Raw genomic sequence first — 19,934 nt, forward strand, 5'->3', positions numbered from 1 at the left:
GTTTAAGCTTTCTCCCAGTCGCCATGTCTGCTCCGCGACAGATTGGACAGGTTTAAGCTTTCTCCCAGTCTCCATGTCTACTCCGCACAGACCGGACAGGTTTAAGCTTTCTCAGTCGCCATGTCTGCTCCGCACAGATTGGACAGGTTTAAGCTTTCTCGTCTCCATGTCTGCTCCGCACAGACTGGACAGGTTTAAGCTTTCTCAGTCTCCATGTGCTCCGCACAGATTGGACAGGTTTAAGCTTTCTCCCAGTCTCCATGTCTGCTCCGCAAAGACTGGACAGGTTTAAGCTTTCTCTCAGTCTCCATGTCTTGCTCCGCGACAGATTGGACAGGTTAAGCTTCTCCCAGTCTCCATGTCTGCTCCGCAAAGACTGGACAGGTTTGGGCTTTCTCCCAGTCTCCATGTCTGCTGCAAGACTGGACAGGTTCAAGCTTTCTCCCAGTCTCTATGCTGCTCCGCAAAGACTGGACAGGTTTAAGCTTTCTCTCAGTCTCCATGTCTGCTCCGCACAGATTGGACAGGTTTAAGCTTTCTCCCAGTCTCCATGTCTGCTCCGCAAAGACTGGACAGGTTTAAGCTTTCTCTCAGTCTCCATGTCTGCTCCGCACAGATTGGACAGGTTTAAGCCCAGTCTCCATGTCTCGCTCCGTAGAAGACTGGACAGGTTTAAGCTTTCTCCCAGTCCCCATGTCTGCTCCGCAAAGACTGGACAGGTTTAAGCTTTCTCCCAGTCTCCATGTCTGCTCCGCGAAAGACTGGACAGGTTTAAGCTTTCTCCCAGTCTCCATGTCTGCTCCGGGACAGATTGGACAGGTTTAAGCTTTCTCCCAGTCTCCATGTCTGCTCCGCACAGATTGGACAAGTTTAAGCTTTCTCCCAGTCTCCATGTCTGCTCCGCACAGATTGGACAAGTTTAAGCTTTCTCCCAGTCTCCATGTCTACTCCGCACAGACCGGACAGGTTTAAGCTTTCTCCCAGTCTCCATGTCTGCTCCGCAAAGACTGGACAGGTTAGCTTTCTCCCAGTCTCCATGTCTGCTCCGCAAAGACTGGACAGGTTTAAGCTTTCTCCCAGTCTCCATGTCTGCTCCGCACAGATTGGACAGGTTTAAGCTTTCTCCCAGTCTCCATGTCTGCTCCGCACAGATTGGACAAGTTTAAGCTTTCTCCCAGTCTCCATGTCTGCTCCGCACAGATTGGACAAGTTTAAGCTTTCTCCCCAGTCTCCATGTCTACTCCGCACAGACCGGACAGGTTTAAGCTTTCTCCCAGTCTCCATGTCTACTCCGCACAGACCGGACAGGTTTAAGCTTTCTCAGTCTCCATGTTCTGCTCCGCACAGATTGGACCAAGTTTAAGCTTTCTCCCAGTCTCCATGTCTACTCCGCACAGACCGGACAGGTTTAAGCTTTCTCCCAGTCTCCATGTCTACTCCGCACAGACCGGACAGGTTTAAGCTTTCTCCCAGTCTCCATGTCTGCTCCGCACAGATTGGACAAGTTTAAGCTTTCTCCAGTCTCCATGTCTGCTCCGCGACAGATTGGACAGGTTTAAGCTTTCTCCCAGTCTCCATGTCTGCTCCGCACAGATTGGACAGGTTTAAGCTTTCTCAGTCGCCATGTCTGCTCCGCACAGATTGGACAGGTTTAAGCTTTCTCCAGTCTCCATGTCTGCTCCGTACAGATTGGACAGGTTTAAGCTTTCTCTCAGTCTCCATGTCTGCTCCGCACAGATTGGACAGGTTAGCTTTCTCCCAGTCTCCATGTCCACTCCGCAGACAGACCGGACAGGTTTAAGCTTTCTCAGTCGCCAGTGTCTGCTCCGCACAGATTGGACAGGTTTCAGCTTTCTCCCAGTCTCCATGTCTACTCCGCACAGACCGGACAGGTTTAAGCTTCTCAGTCGCCATGTCTGCTCCGGACAGATTGGACAGGTTTAAGCTTTCTCCCAGTCTCCATGTCTGCTCCGCACAGATTGGACAGGTTTAAGCTTTCTCCCAGTCTCCATGTCTGCTCCGCACAGATTGGACAGGTTTAAGCGGGCGCGCAATGGATTATGGTCATTGTAGTTAATTACCATGTTTTCTGCACTAAACTGTTGGAAACTACAACTCCCTACTACATCGCACAGATTCAGCCTTCATTTGATTTATCTCTACAGAAACTGCAGATCGAGCTCATGGAAAAAACGGAACGAAATGGAATTCAAATAATTGAACCAACGCCGGTCAATTAGTTGTTAAAAAACCGAAAAATAACTAACATTTCGGTTGATCGCTCAGCACTAACGGCTCAACACTTGTGTGTGTTTGATATTTTAATAGAAACCATGACAGATGCCTTTAAAAACAATGAGAAATGACTTATAGATTAAACAAATTCCCTCAATCACATCAAATACATTTATAACGTTCTCAGAACATTTCAACAACGTTACAATCATCGACACTCATCCTCAACATGCTTTCATTCTCAGCAGTGTATCCTTCCTGCTTCTTTTCATAATGAGTTGGCATTAGCCTCATTCTTCTCAGCGTTGTGAGATCGTTGTGAGAACGTTGAGTGAATGTTAGACAAGGTTAAAGTCCTAATGTCTGTTAGGGGCCTTATCTCTCTCTGATACATAAAACATGAATAGGTGTAACATCTCCTCATTCTGCTAGCAAAGAGAGGATTAAGCTGTTCATCAGAGACAGACACTCACACACACACACACACACTCACACACACACACCGCTGCTACTCTCTTTGTTCTCTCACTGAGGAGAGGGTGAAAGACAGAGAGAAAGATACAAAAACAGAGAGCGAGAAAGGGAGAGAAAGGGAGAGAGAGAGAGAGAGAGAGAGAGAGTAGAGAGAGAGAGAGAGGGAGAGAGAGAGAGAGAGAGAGAGAGAGAGAGAGAGAGAGAGAAAAAGAGAGAAGTTATCAGATACCAAGGCTGACTGAGGCTCACAAAGACAATGAATAAAGTGATAAATGAGTCTGGACTTCACAAAAGAAGTGTGTCTGTTCAGTGTATGTATGTGTGTGTGTGTGTGTGTGTGTGTGTGTGTATGTGTGTGTGTATGCGGATGTGTGTCTGGAAGTCTGTTCTATGTTTGTGTGTGTGTGTGTATGGAAGTAATCCATCTGGGCTGATGCGACAATGGCCACACAAGATACCAGAGACCGTAGCGTCTAAACACACACACGCACACGCACACGCACACACACACACACACACACACACACACACACACACACACACACATACAAAGAGTCAGTGGAATGTTAGCAGAAACAGACTGGTACCCAGGCTAGGTTGAATGACTACCAGAACAATGTTGTATGTATGCCAGTAATGTAGTACATGTATTTTATCTCTGTCTATGGTATTATTCCTATGTTGTAGTTGGCAGTAGTCTTCCATTGTGATCACGTCATATCAAATCATACTGTATGTGTATAAACTAAACATAATCGGATTGTATTTCTCTCCCTCTATTTCTCTACAGCACTCTACTGTATTCTGTCACGGTCTTTGTGCCGGTGTCTCACTCTGCTGGTGTGTGTACAGTCTGTGTGTGTGTGTGTGTCTGTGTTGGTGTGTGTATCTCTGTGCGCGTGTGTGTGTCTGTGTTGGTGTGTGTGAATGATGAGGCTGGGCTCTCTGTGTCCAGGGGCTCAGCAGAACCCTTTCTAATTGAGTTAGCTGTGGTAACGTGAGTGGCGGCTGGTTTTCCAGGAATAGACTCAACCATGGAGAGGAGGAGAGGAGTCTGCTCCACACACACACAACTCTCCCACATTTATACCACAACACACGGACCAGGATTCTAAGACTTTTGAGTGTTTATAATCAGCATGCATGTTCTAATGCAGAAGATTAGCATAGCATGTGTGTTTTGTGTTCTGTGAGAAGTGCATGTGTGTCTACTGTTCAGAGTATCACAGTATCACTTTGTCACAGTCTCTGAACGGGAGTGTGTGTGTGTGTGTGTGTGTGTAATCTGGAAGCAGCTTCGTCTGTACCTCAGGTGTACCTCAGGTGAGGACACACACACACATTCCTGTGCCAAGACTGTGAAAAAAAGTGATACTCTGAACAGTAAACACACACCAGGGTTGGGGTCAATTCCATTTCAATTCCAGTCAATTCAAGTAAACCCAATTCCAAATGTTCCACATTGAAAAGCACAGAAGAGAATTGGAATTTCAGTGTACTTCCTGAATTGACTGGAACTGAAAATGAATTGATCCCAACCCTGACACACGCACACTCCGTCCACAATCTTCATCTACCCTTTTCATCCCCTCTCTCTCTCACACACACACACACACACACTCACACACACTCACACTCTCTCACACACACACACACACACACACACACACACACACACACACACACACACCAGGGCATGATGGAGTATGCTTGGCACCCAGAGGCCATGTTGTGTCTGCTGAGCCCTAACCCTTCATTAAACCTGAGCCTCTCCAAGACTCTGTGATTAGGAGGCTTTGGCTGCAGACTGACTTACAGAGGGCCAGGCTCCACATCAGCCCCTACTGATAGCTACATGTAACTACACCTCCCAGACTGCACTGCTGTCTACACAGCCTGACCAGGGGTTAATGAGTTGTCTCTCTCTGGGGCCAGGGGGCTGGGTATTTTGTGTGTGTATGGTGTGTGTTTGTGTGAGGGGCTGTATTGTGTGCGTATGGGGGGGGATGTGTGTGTATGGGGGAGTTGTGTGTTAATGGAGGGGGGGGGATTGACTGATGGATCTACTAAACAGGTATTTGGCTAATGTCTACATCTGTCAGTGTGTGTGTGGCTGTGTTGGACAGACTCCATTTTGTGAGATCATTACCAAGACAAGGCTTCTACAATGACCTCTGTTTGTTTGAGTGGCTGGAGAACAGACCGCTTACTTACAACACGGATTTAGACAGACCGCTTACTTACAATGACAACATATCAACAACAAAATAATTTGTATGATTTTATGACATTATGATAACAATATCCATGATAAAAACAGATTGCATTTGCGGACTATATAACCACAGCTCAGAGTAAGAAGATAAAGCAGGGTCTATCGTTCCCTATACACCATATCCATAGGGCACTCTCCTCTCCTCATCTCCTCTTTCTCTCCTTCTTTACCCCTCTTTCCCTCTCTCCTCCTCTCCCCCCTTCTCTGGCCCCTTTCACACAAAGGCAGGGGGAGGGAGGGGGACGGGGGACAGGGGGACAGGGGACAGGGTACGACACAAAGGCCTGGGAGCTGTAACCCTGCCCTGGGGGAATGGAGGGGGAGAACAGGGGGGGTCGGGGGGTGTAGAGGAGGGGGTACAGGGTAACATGAGATCAGAAAGCCAGAACAGGAGCCAGAGAAAATGGGGGAAGGGAACAGAGAAGGTCAAGTTGGGAGGAGAGAGAGGGAAGGAGAGAACAGCAGTGATTTTGGGGTGGATTTTTAAACAAGAGATTTGAGGAAAGAGCAAAAGAACATGGCAGGATTTGTTGGGATTATGTTTTTTCCCCCAACAAAATAATGCCAATAAACATTCACTCAGACTGACATATAATTTGAGCACAACCATCTCCATGTCATAGAGACATGGAGATGAACCCTAAAACAATAGAAATATCTGTGGCTCTATATTCCTCTAAAACATTGTTCAGTAACACCCCAATCTCTTACCAATACCATCAAACTAACTAACTAATTAACTAACTTTTTAGTCTCCCGAGTGGCGCAGTGGTCTAAGGCACTGCATCGCAGTGCTAGCTGTGCCACTAGAATCTAGGCTCTGTCGTAGCCGGCCGCGACCGGGAGACCCATGGGACGGCGCACAATTGGCCCAGCGTCGTCCAGGGTAGGGGAGGGAATGGCCGGCAGGGATGTAGCTCAGTTGGTAGAGCATGGCGTTTGCAACGCCAGGGTTGTGTGTTCGATTCCCATGGGGGGCCAGTATAAAAAATTATGTATGCACTCACTAACTGTAAGTCGCTCTGGATAAGAGCGTCTGCCAAATGACTAAAATGTAAATGTAACTAACCCTCACCAGCCCCCTATAGAGTTGCAGTGTTGACACACCTGTGCCCTCTCCTCCCCACCTCTCTACACACACATTACCACACAGTCACACAAACACTTATCTGACACCATCTATGATCTACCCAGGGAGCTCTCAACACCTCTCACAACATGGTAAGGTATTTTACACAGCTGCACACACACACACACACACACACACACACACACACACACACACACAGCATGGTGGCTGTGATAGTTGATGTAGAAGTAGGTCTGGGTGTTTCAGAGCGAGGCGGAGGGGTGCCAGGGAGGATGCCACTAACAGTTATGCCACCGTGCCAACCACAGAGCAGACGTGTGGGTAAACTTCTAGTGCTTTCTCTCACTATCTCTACTTCTATCTAGCTCTCTCTCCCCTCACTATCTCTAGGTCTATCTCTCTCCTTCTCCATCTTGTATCAGGTTGGTCACTAGAAATAGATGGCAATTTCAGACATTTGAAAAGGTCCTGAGAACGTCGATATGTGCCTTCCTCAGTGCTCACCAGAAAAAGTAAGAAAATTGATTGCCCAGCACTGGGCGAAATCATGATGCTCGGAGCTGAAGCATGCTGCTTAGACCCCTGCACTATGGTTCACAATGCTCTAGCAAGGCGTGTGAATACTGTGAATACGGATGATACCTGATCATAATAGCACGTCATTTTTAATTATTTTGTTGTAAGCCTTCCCCAAACCATAGCCCTAACATTAATCACTCTGAATTAATGCCTAAACTGTTAACCTTTGAGTTGTTTCTGTTTTAACCCTGTAACCAAACAGTATGTCCATAATACATCGAATTTCAAAGGGAAACTACGAGATCTTGTTGCTCTCACACCGTTTCCCTCTCTACTTCTCTCTCCTTCTCTCTTTCACACGGGTGGGGGGTATAAGATAACATGCACTGCAGAGGAGAGCTCTCCTTCTCTCTCACCATATCCCTCTCTCATCCCTCTCTCCCCCTTCCTTCTCATCACATTACTCTCTCACAGCCTCATGTTCTCTCTAGCGCTCCCATGTCATCCCTCTCTCACTCTCTTTGTCACTCCATCTTATTTCAGATCATGCCCTCTCTGTCTCTCGTTGACAGGCGCCCATCTCTTCTCTCCTCTCTCCTATTCGATTGCACATACCAACCCATTAATGTAACTGATCCCATCAACTGGCACTAATACACTGTCCGTACACACACACACACACACACACACACACACACACACACACACACAGTGTCTGCTGCGTGCTCAGGTGGGCACAGTGGATGATGTCAGCTCCTCCTCTTCTCTCTCCTCCCTCCTTCCTCTCCTCCCTCAGTGTGATGCTATATGTGCCCTTGGCTCCGTGAAGGAGGTGTGCGAGGGCCGCTCTATCTTTTCCTCTCTTCTCTAGTCCCACAGCTTCCTGCTGCCTCCCTCCAGCAGTCTTGAGTCAGCTCTCCATCCCTCTCTCTCTCTCTCCATGTCTCTCTCTCTCTATAAATATATATCCCCCCATCTCTCTCTCTATCCCTCTCTCTGTATCCCTTTAGTCTGGTTAAGGATTCATGGTCCTACAGTATCCAGCCACAGTCATTAAAATAAAGAGCAACAGCATTGAGTTAAAGGGGTAGAGAGAGACAGATAAAGGAAGGAAGAAAGCAACTGAGAAAAGAGAGTGAAAAGAGAGTGAAGGGAACAATATGGAGACGTCTGAGATGAAGACAGTCTGTGTGTGTGTGTCAGAGTATCCATTAGCCGGGATTTTTCAAATATAATTTAAAGCCGATAAATTCAACTGTCGCCGGCCAAAATTGCAGGAAGAAAAAAAAATCCCCATTGCAAAATAATGCTATTTATTGATTGATGGAAATACCAGTCGATGGAAATAAGGTTGGAAATAAGTTTGACCGTCTATAGGTTAAATTGCATAATTTATAATTAAATTGGCCTGTGTATTTTCGTTAGTCATCATGTATCGCATCATGTATCATCAGCCTATTTAGAGCTGAATTTCTCCTGCCGCTCATCAGCTCGTTGCTGCTGGAGTTAAACATGTTTCTATAAGCCGATTCAATGCACAACAATTCTAAATGAAATTGTGTGCTAAAAACTGTTTTGGTGCACCATTAAAAAGAGCTACAATTGTTTTTTCTCAACTGCTAATTGAAGTGTGCCTCCCATTCCCCATTCAACTGCAGGCAACAAACAGGCTGTCAGCGCGTCACCCACCACTTAACAATGTGAGCTGGAGGCAGTATGCAAAATCCTACCATGGAAACATGGAGGCAATTATTTTATAAAGACTTCATAGGCGGCAGGTGAGTTTCAAGTTTGGGGAAAGCTTACAATTTATCCTACAATTTTTACAGTTCTGCGTGCCAGTTATGATTTTCATATGCCCATTTTCGTGGAAGTTTAATTTCAATTTTAACGTTTTCATTTCTCAAAATCATTGTCACGTGGTTAGTCATAAAAATCTTAATTAAAATTATACAAATCTCAAAGTTAAAAGTCAACTAATGCGAGATCACCAGCCTCTGCCATGTGGACACATTGATACATCGTGATCCATTGACGCCTAAAGAAATGAGCGCATGGAACTCAGAGCCTATAGGCCAATGCAGCAGTAGACCTTTAACTTCCATTTTTCTTTCACACTGAGGATTGGTGATTATCAAGGGGGAGATTATTGGAAAGATTTTTCAAATAGCTTACTGTGAGGAACTATAGTTTACATACACCTCAGCCAAGTACATTTAAACTCTGTTTTTCACAATTCCTGACATTTAATCCTAGTAAAAATTCCCTGTCTTAGGTCAGTTAGGATCACCACTTTATTTTAAGAATGTGAAATGTCAGAATAATAGTAGAGAGAATGATTTATTTCAGCTTTTATTTATTTCATCACATTCCCAGTGGGTCAGAAGTTTACATACACTCAATTAGTATTTGGTAGCATTGCCTTTAAATTGTTTAACTTGGGTCAAACGTTTTGGGTAGCCTTCCACAAGCTTCCCACAATAAGTTGGGTGAATTTTGGCCCATTCCTCCTGACAAAGCTAGTGTAACTGAGTCAGGTTTGTAGGCCTCCTTGCTCGCACACGCTTTTTCAGTTCTGCCCACACATTTTCTATAGGATTGAGGTCAGGGCTTTGTGATGGCCACTCTAATACCTTGACTTTCTTGTCCTTAAGCCATTTTGCCACAACTTTGGAAGTATGCTTGGGGTCACTGTCCATTTGGAAGACCCATTTGCGACCACGCTTTAACTTCCTGACTGATGTCTTGAGATGTTGCTTCAATATATCCACATAATTTTCCTTCCTCATGATGCCATCTATTTTGTGATGTGCACCAGTCCCTCCTGCAGCAAAGCACCCCCACAGCATGATGCTCCAACCCCCGTGCTTCACGGTTGGGATGGTGTTCTTCGGCTTGCAAGCATCCCCCTTTATCCTCCAAACATAACAATGGTCAATATAATAATATAATAATATGCCATTTAGCAGACGCTTTTATCCAAAGCGACTTACAGTCATGCGTGCATACATTTTTTTTTTGTGTATGGCCAAACAGTTCTATTTTTATTTAATAAGACCAGAGGACGTTTCTCCAAAAAGTACGATCTTTGTCCCCATGTGCAGTTGCAAACCGTAGTCAGGCTTTTTTATGACGGTTTTGGAGCAGTGGCTTCTTCCTTGCTGAGTGGCCTTTCAGGTTATGTCGATATAGGACTCATTTTACTGTGGATATAGATACTTTTGTACCTGTTTCCTCCAGCATCTTCACAAGGTCCTTTGCTGTTGTTCTGGGATTGATTTTCCACTTTTAGCACCAAAGTACATTCATCTCTAGGAGACAGAACGCGTCTCCTTCCTGAGCGGTATGACGGCTGCGTGGTCCCATGGTGTTTATACTTGCATACTGTTGTTTGTACAGATGAATGTGGTACCTTCAGGCGTTTGGAAATTGCTCCCAAGGATGAACCAGACTACAATTTCTTTTCTGAGGTCTTGGCTGATTTCTTTTGATTTTCCCATGATGTCAAGCAAAGAGGCACTGAGTTTGAAGGTAGGCCTTGAAATACATCCACAGGTACACCTCCAATTGACTCAAATTATGTCAATTAGTCTATCAGAAGCTTCTAAAGCCATGACATCATTTTATGGAATTTTCCAAGCTGTTTAAAGGCACAGTCAACTTAGTGTATGTAAACTTCTGACCCACTGAAATTGTGATACAGTGAATTATAAGTGAAATAATCTGTCTGTAAACAATTGTTGGAAAAATTACTTGTGTCATGCACAAAGTAGATGTCCTAACCGACTTGCCAAAACTATAGTTTGTAAACAAGAAATTTGTGTAGTGGTTGAAAAACGAGTTTTAATGACTCCAACCTAAGTGTATGTAAACTTCCGACTTCAACTATACATGTTGGTTGTTTTGCTCTCGGACGCCCACAAGCCTCGTCTGAAGGTAGCCCGGTACCAGTTTAAAAAATGAAAGGAAGTATACACTGAGTGTATAAAACATTAAGAACACCTTCCTAATATTGAGTTGCACCTCCCCTTTTGCCTTCAGAACAGCCTCAATTCATCGGGGCATGGACTCTACAAGGTGTCGAAAGCATTCCATAGGGATGCTGGCCCATGTTGACTCCAATGCTTCCCACTGTTGTGTCAAATTGGCTGGATGTCCTTTGGGTGGTGGACCATTCTTGATACACACAGGAAACTGTTGAGAGTGAAAAACCCAGCAGCATTGCAGTTCTTGACACAAACTGGTGCATCTGGCACCTACTACCGGTGTGGTAGTATCAAAGGCACTTAAATATTTTGTCTTGCCCATTCACCCTCTGAATGGCACACATACACAACCCATGTCTCAATTGTCTCAAGGCTTAAAAATCCATCTTTATCCTGTCTCCTCCCCTTCATCTACACTGATTGAAGTGGATTTAACAAGTGACATCAATAAGAGATCAATAAGGGATCATAGCTTTCACCTGGATTCACCTGGCCAGTCTATGTCATGTTTTGTACACTCAATGTATATGTAAGTAGTTTAGTGCTCCAAAATATGTGTTAAATATGGGTAAAAACATTTTAAAATAATTTCCTGATCTTTATTATATCTCTCAGATATAGGACAGACACTTTCAAACAAACTTCCTTTAGATGTATTTTTTGACTATCTGTTTTTCCATGTATTCATATGTTATTCAATGCGTTTCTATGGGCTAATAGCAGTAAGGCCAAATTCAATGTTTTGAAACAAAATGTTGATACCTAAAGCGGCCCTAAAATTCAAAATCAAATTGCTAAATTATCCTTGTTATGAACATCTTAACAATTCCGTATGTTAGCTTAGTAGCTTTCTAAAATAATGTTCCTCGATTCCTCTATGGCTAAGTTATGCTTTCTGGTGAAGTATTTTGAATGATTTTCTTTCTTTCTGTATAGACAGGAGTAATTATATAATTGTAGCAAATGTATTTTCATTTACTTCCCTATTGGACTCACCGCTATAACATTTATCTCCTAGTCTATTGGTTTTCATATCAACTTTCTTTCGTAGTCCAGAAGCCAAAGGCACCATCCTTGTCATATAGCAACCCATCCTAGTTGTTGCATCTTTAGATTCCCCCTCTTTCGAAATTTCTAACAGAGATTTTCATCTCTGTCACATTTGGAACCGCTATCAGGTGCGCTGTTTTAAATGTTTTCCCGCGAATTGCATTTTAGATTTTTTTTGAAAATGACGTTTTATTGGCTGCTTCATTACATGTGTTACATGTTCTGTTAAGATATATTACCATAATCTAAATGTGATTTCTGTCATTCTGAGCACCGTGGGTGGACGCCCTGACAGGTTATCCACCCTATGCATATGGGTCCGGTACATTTCTCAGATGGAGAATTAAAATCTTCCCGGTCACATTTCCGGCGCCATATTTTCCTAACGGAAACCCTGGTGTGTGTGTGTGTGATGGCTGCTGATGGACAGGGTTGTCATGGCGATTGATGCCAACGCTCAGCCTTCTGATGGTTTATGGTCTGGATTTACCATAAACAGACCCGCAACTCTCTCACGCGCACACACACACACACACACTGCATTCAAGGTAAACTGTAAAGGTAAACAACTAAAAGTAAAGATGAGATGTTCAACAACATAACAGCAAACGTTCGACATAAATAACACATTCTGTATCAGCACACACAACCAACGCTTCTCATGTGGGCATGATTCTACCCCGTGCCTCCTCCCAATAATTTCAGTCTTCTAAGACCAGTACCTACTTTCTATCTACACCTCCCACTTCAACACACACACACATATGCACACAAAGCGACAGTGTTTGGCAGGCAGTGTGTGCTAGACCACATTCAATGCCCAGTGGTAATGTAATAAAGCGGAGTGAGAGGATGAATGACTGAGAGACCCAGGTGTGACTCTGTGGGGGTCCTGGGGAGAAGGGGGGACAGGAGCGTACGTGTATGCGTGTGTTTAAGAGAGAGAAAGAGAGAGTGTTATGAGGTGTGTGTGTGCTTGTTTGGCCCGCTCGCTCCCCTCCAGGAAGGCAGCCATGCTGAAATAAGCTGCTCCCAGCCAGGGCCTGTCTGCTCGGAATGGGGCCAAAACGCTGAACGTCGTGTGTGCGTGTTCTGGCTCCCACCTAGAAACACAACATAAAGCTCCCCTGTGACATGATGTCGTGCTTTAACAAAGAGTGAGTGAGAGAGAGCGAGAGGAGAGAAACATGGAAGAGCGATAAAGAGAGAGGCGAGCAGAGAGCAAGGGCATCCCCCCAGTTACAGTCCAAATCAAATCGACCACACACAACTGGATTCCCTTTGCAGGCGTCAAGAGATATGTATGAAATTGTTACAGTGAGAGTGAGCCAAAACCAGAACACACACAAACCAGACCGCCCAGTCACAGGACATCAGATAACAACTGCTGTGAACGAGGGAGGAGTGGCCAGAAAACACACCGGAGATCTTTTCTCGCTCTTTCTCTTTCTTCCGTCTTTCATCCCTCCATCATTACCTCTCATTCAACTATTGAGCTGTGATCACCTCAGTGACATCACATGGAAAAGGGGCAGGGCTAGGGACCTCACCATTGGAATAGTGCAAGCAGACCCAGATGGACAGTCCCTATAGAAAGTCTACACCCCCTTGAACTTTTTTCACATTTTGTTGCGTTACAAAGCGGGATTGAAATAGATTTTATTGTAATTTTTTGTCAATGATCTACACAAAATTGTACAAATTAATAACAATTTAGTAACTACAATATAGTCGTTGCATAAGTATTCACCCCCTTTGTTTAGGCAAGCCTAAATTATACTGAAAAAATATATAAATGCAACATGCAACAATTTCAATGATTTTACTGAGTTACAGTTTATATAAGGAAATCAGTCAATTACAATAAATTCATTAGGCCCTAATCTATGGATTTCACATGACTGGGCAGGGGGCAGCCATAGGTGGGCCTGGGAGGGCACAGGCCCACCCACTGGGGAGCCAGGCCCAGCCAATCAGAATGAGTTTTCCCCCACAAAAGGGCTTTATTACATACAGAAATACTTGTCAGTTTCATCAGCTGTCCGGGTGGCTGGTCTCAGATGATCCCGCAGGTGAAGAAGCCGGATGTGGAGGTCCTGGGCTGTTGCTTTTATATTGTTGTTCAGTATAGTTCAGAAGTAAAATTTGGCTTAACAAATCACATAATAAGTTATATGGAATCACTCCGTGAATTAATAGGAGTTAAAATGATTTTTTTTAATGACTACCCCCTCTGTCCGACATACATACAACATCTGTAAAGTCCCTCAGTCAAGTATTGAATTTCAAGCACAGATTCAACTACAAAGACCAGGGAGCTTTTCGAAAGCCTCATAAAGAAGGGCAGTGATTGGTAGATGAGTAACAATAACAAATCAGACATTTAATATATATTCAAGCATGGTCAAGTTAATAATTATGCTGTGGATTATGTATTAAACCACCCAGACACATCAAAGATGCAGTCATCCTTCTGAACTGAGCTGCAGGAAAGGAAGGAAACTGCTTTGGGATGTCAACATAAGGCCATTGGCGATTTAAAAACAGAGTTCAATGGCTGTGATGGGAGAAAAAGGATGGATCAACAACATTGTAGTGACTCCACAATAATGACCTAAATGACAGAATACAAATATACATAAAACATGCATATGCATGCAACACGGCACTAAAGTAAAAACACGGCAAAGGGATACACTTTTTGGCCTAAATGCAAAGCCTTATGTTTGGGGCAAATCCAACACAATATCATACTGAGTAACTGCCTCCTTAAATTCAAGCATGGTGGTGGCTGCATTATGGTATGGGTATACCTGACATTGGCAAAGAAATATGTTTTTTAGGATGAAAAGAAACGGGATGGAGCTAAGCACAGGCAAATCCTAGAGGAAAACCTGCTTCAGTCTGCTTTACACCAGAGGAAATCACCTTTCAGCAGGACAATAATCTACAACACAAAGCCAAATCTACACTGTAGTTGCTTACTAAGAACAGTGAATGTTCCTGAGTGGCCAAGTTAGTTTTGACTTAAATCTGCTTGAAAAGCTATGGCAATACTTGCTGTCATTGCTATCTAGCCATGATCCTCAACACCTTGACAGAGCTAGAATAATTTTGAAAAGAATAATGGGCAAATATTGCACAATACAGGTGTGCAAAGCTCTTATGAGACTTACCCAAGAAGACTCACTGCCGTAATTGCTGTCAAAGGTGTTCCTAACATATATTGTGTTTTATTTTTCATTAATCTTTGAAATCTAAATTAATCTAGCTCAATTGGTAGAGCATGGCGCTTGTAATGCCAGGGTAGTGGGTTCGATCCCCGGGACCACCCATACGTAAAAATGTATGCACACGACTGTAAGTCGCTTTGGATAAAAGCGTCTGCTAAATGGCATATTATTATTATTATAACATGTTAAATTGTTTCGTCCACTTTGACATTAGAGTATTTTGTGTAGATCATTGACCAAAAAATTACCATTAAATCAATTTTAATCCCACTTCGTAACACAATCAAATGTGAAGAAATCCAAGGGGGGTGTAGACTTTCTATAGTCACTGTATACAAACACACAGACGCAAACATACACAGAAAAACACAAGCACAGATGCACAACATCAGCATTTGTATAAATGCACAGACATACTTCCTTACCTGGCCAACTGCGTGCTCCGACCAGACAGCCCCCCTGCAGGAGAGAAACCTCAAATCATTCTGTCGGTGCAATGAAGAATGCTCTAAAATCTTTTTTTTTTTTTTTTATAATCAAATGATATCACAAGATAAAATGCCCAACTTACCATTCCCACACTCCATTTTGATTGGCTCTCTGCTGTGGCTGCACAGCCCTGACCATGATGTTAACTGCTGGTTCACATCTCTAATGTTTGTTCAGGTGATGCCAGGCTGGCCCATGCCAACAGCATACCAAGGCTGTGCCATCATGTTAAGCCTTGTTCCGCTGCGAATAGAGAAGCATGTTAGTGCAATTACATTATTGCTGTAGAAGAGCCCAGAGGCCTGGCATGACAGGTAAGGACTTAAGTTGTCTGTCTGAGGAGCAATCATGGAGCTCACAAGAACATTGTGGTTAGTAATAATGGTGTTAATTTGTTGTTATAGATTAACACGCGTATCCTGAACATGTTCCAACATCACCAGTATGTTTATGTTAGCAACTTCAGCCATTCCTAAACGAAGGAGACACGGAGTATTGTCGGTGTGTGTCGGCCTCTAGTGGATTCCAGATTGTATCACATGAGCATTCCGAGGCCAGATCAAATGTACATTTTACATTACATTTTAGTCATTTAGCAAACGCTCTTATCCAGAGCGACTTACAGTTTTTAGTGAGTGCATTCATTTTTCAAATCAAATCAAAATGTATTTGTTATATGCCCCGAATACAACAGGTGTAGACTTTACCGTGAAATGGTTACTTATGAGCCCTTTCCCAACAATACAGAGTAAAAAAATACGAACAACTTGCTAGATAAAAAGGAAATAGTAACACAATAAAATAACAATAATGAGGCTATATACAAGGAGTACTGGTACCGAGTCAATGTGCAGGGGTACTAGCTAGTTGAGGTAATATGTACATAGGTAGGGGTAGGGGTAAAAGTGACTAGGCAATCAGGATAGATAATAAACAGAGTAGCAGCAGCATATGTGAAGAGCGTGAAAGTGTGTCTGTGTGAGTGTTTGTGTTGCATCAAAATGTTTGAGTTTTGTCACTATTTCTATTTAATTTTGTATCTTCTCTTTAACACTACGTTGTTGGAAAAGGACCATTAAGTAAGCATTTCACTGTTAGTCTACACCTGTTGTCTACAAAGCATGTGACAAATAAAATTTGACTTGATTTAATTTCAGCTACATTTTACATGACATTTTAGTCATTTAGCAGACGCTCTTATCCAGAGCGACTTACAGGAGCAATTAGGGTTAAGTGCCTTGCTCAAGGGCACATCGACAGATTTTTCACCTAGTCGGCTCAGGGATTAGAACCAGCGACCTTTCAGCTACAATTATTTTCTTGATAACTACTAGTTATAACCTTAACTACTAGTTATAACCTGGTAATAACCTATGGCTCGATGTTAATAACTCACCAATGGGGTACTCAATGAGCTAGGTGGTAATATATCAACTTCAAATAAAAGCTTCGGGTGGATGTTGCCTAACCATAATACCTAACCATAACCTTGTAAAACTTCCAGCAGAAAACACTGATAGACAGGCAGAGCCATGTCAAGCCCATCTATAGCCCTGTGGCGTCCTCTAGTGGCGAAAAGACGGACGTGAATGAAGTGGGCGGGGACAGAACGGGTAAGGAGAAAAAAAATTACATAGAAAAAATTCAAACGCTTTTCCTGGAACTTCTACGGAACCCGCCACAACTTCACCACATGACATTTCAGAAAGAAAATGCGACACTCCTTCCCCGAACACTAGAAGGCCCAGATTTCGTTCAATGGCCGCGGTTACTTAACCATTATTTAATTAAATATCACAGAGACTACATTTTTTACCCTGGTACTACCGAGAAAGATACAACTTCAAGCCACATGTAGGTTTTGATCACGTTTTAGAAGAGTAAAAGGTTGAACCGAAAGCAGCACACCAAACGTGGGCATTCCCTTCACTAGGCGATTACAACATCGCCTACTCATACTAGGTTCCCGTAAATCCCTCGTTATTGTAACCAGATGACCTAATTGCAAACTTTCGATATTACTAATTGTGAAAGGATGAAAACACAGCTGGTAGAAACACAACATGCAAAATGCGTATGCTACTTTTCCTATAGCCTACGTAGTTTTAGGCTACGAATAGGAAACTTCTCATCTACCTTGTTACATTGTAGCAGCCTGTGTAATAGATGGTTGCAACAACGCATCCTAATTAAAGAGACGATTATGCGCGTTCCATTGGTTACAATCATTGGACGTAGCATACCAGTAGCCTATAAAGTAGGAATGAACTCAATACCATTCGTTCTAGATCTAATTTTGGCTACACGTTCTCTGCTACAGTAATTCTGGTTAATTATGAAACATTATAAGCCTGTGTTAATTAGGCTATATCAGTAAAGGCGTTTTCGTCTTACCTGTTTGTGCATGCTGCTTTCTCATGGGAGGTGCCGTTGCTGCACACTGTAACATTAAGAAAAACGTCGTAATACATATTCTTTCCACACGAATGACGTTCGTTCAGCCACGTAGCCCCCCAAAACCGTTCCCAAAATTAAGTAATAGGTGAATAATGTGCCAAAAATCCTTAATCCATTTAGAAAATGTCGGCTTGGAGAAACTGTACACGCAGATACATTATGAAATCGCTGCTTGGGAGAGAGATGAGAGCGTTTAGAGAATCAGCCATGGGCATGGCATACCAATTAGGCTCGTGTTGTTGCACAGTTTCAAAGCTGTACAGTAATCTTTCATCTTGCATATCGTCTTCCAAAATGAATGTACAGCCCTCTCGCAGAAGAACTGAACAACCCTTTTCAAAATCGCCAAGCCACGTACGTAGCTGCTACAATCGCCGGTATAGGCTATGCGTGCACCGCGGGCGGGTTTGCCACACGCATGTTCAATCCAAACACGCCTTTAGATATCAATATATGTTAGGAGGACACCAGGACCAAAGCGCCGATGACTATTAGGAAATTGCGCAGTTCTTAATCAATTGAAACGCATACTGTTTCCCCCACTCTTCTCTGTGGAAGGGCTCTTATCTTCCTCCTCCCTCTCTCTTGCTCTCTCTCTCTTTCCCTCTCATACAGGTTTATTTTTGGTGGACGAGTCTTGGACATAAACTGCCCAGCCTTCGTACTCACTGGCAAACACACACTTTTTGACTTGCTGAAATTCCATTAGCGCTCTATTCTTCAGAGAACAAATTACCCTGATTTTTCCATTATTTGAGGGTTTGCTCAATCATTTCTGCTATAATTTCAGCTGGACATAGTTAATGCAAGTCCATACGGGGCACTTGGGATTTATTAAGTTATTTTATATAGTGATGTTTTTATAATAATGATTTATTTTAGATAACAGGCCAGTTCACCACTGTGGATAATAACATTAGTTTACTATACACACTATCAAGGGTTAGCACATTGGATTTTCCAAAACGTTTCTCTAGGAATAGTGGATCTCGTTTTACAGCATTTAATTGAATAAGCAGATGGGAAAGGTTTGCTTCCAACAGCAAATGCCTCCTAAAAATACCAGGGGAGTTCTGTAAAAGACTAGACTAGTTGAAGTTTATTTTTTAACTACTGACCCTTTGAGACCCACACACACTCCTCTTCTTCAGAAAGTGTAATGCACAACAATAATTACTGTATATGTTACATTGAGAGTTTTTTCATCTCAAATAAAAAATAATTTTCTCGCTTTCAACAAACATGACTGAGCCAACACTTTCCGTTACAACACTGCCTCAGATGAACATAGAAGCTTATTTGAATTTGAATTCAGCATGTTGCTATGAGCTCCCCAACAACAACTGGTAGCACACACACACACACACACACACACACACACACACACACACACACACACACACACACACACACACACACACACACACACACACACACACACACACACACCAAACCTGGACCACATAAAGAGGCCCTTAACGGTCTCTCTGTCTCTTTCAGAAGACATTCCCGCCTGAATACGGCCTTGAACTAGAGGGAGGCCCCCACTCCCTCCCTCCTTCACAACCGTTTCTTCTGTTTCACCCTTTCTCCCCAGTCCCTCTCTTGTTTTCCCCTCCTTTGAATAACTTTGTGTTGAAGCCTTTACAGTGTGTGTGTCTCTCTGTGTGTGTAGTGTACTCACTCAGCAACTGTCTCTCAAATCAAATCAAATCAAATTTTATTGGTCACATGCGCCGAATACAACAAGTGCAGACATTACAGTGAAATGCTTACTTACAGCCCTTAACCAACAGTGCGTTTATTTTAAACAAAAAAAGTAAGAATAAAACAAACAAAAAAAAAAAAAAAAGTGTTGAGAAAAACAAAGAGCAGAAGTAAAATAAAGTGACAGTAGGGAGGCTATATATACAGGGGGTAACGGTGCAGAGTCAATGTGCGGGGGCACCCGGCTAGTTGAGGTAGTTGAGGTAATATGTACATGTGGGTAGAGTTAAAGTGACTATGCATAAATACTTAACAGAGTAGCAGCAGCGTAAAAGGATGGGGTGGGGGGGGCAGTGCAAATAGTCCGGGTAGCCATGATTAGCTGTTCAGGAGTCTTATGGCTTGTGGGTAGAAGCTGT

At 43.2% G+C, this 19,934-nt stretch overlaps 1 protein-coding gene across 2 annotated transcripts in view; it reads right to left on the reverse strand.

Annotated features, from left to right (window-relative positions):
* Positions 1-18,384, reverse strand: part of kdm6ba (lysine (K)-specific demethylase 6B, a) — a 122,424-nt gene extending 104,040 nt beyond the window's left edge. For both annotated transcript variants that reach the window (XM_045225580.1, XM_045225576.1), the window contains exons 1-3: positions 17,746-18,384; positions 15,434-15,594; positions 15,288-15,321 (exon numbers count right to left, since the gene is read on the reverse strand). The gene's annotated coding sequence lies outside the window, so the exon portion shown is untranslated. The remainder of the gene's footprint in view (positions 1-15,287; positions 15,322-15,433; positions 15,595-17,745) is intronic.
* Between the last annotated feature and the right edge of the window lie 1,550 nt (positions 18,385-19,934).

This window comes from Coregonus clupeaformis, chromosome 16 (genome assembly GCF_020615455.1).
Source record: "Coregonus clupeaformis isolate EN_2021a chromosome 16, ASM2061545v1, whole genome shotgun sequence".
NCBI classification, from domain to species: domain Eukaryota; kingdom Metazoa; phylum Chordata; class Actinopteri; order Salmoniformes; family Salmonidae; genus Coregonus; species Coregonus clupeaformis.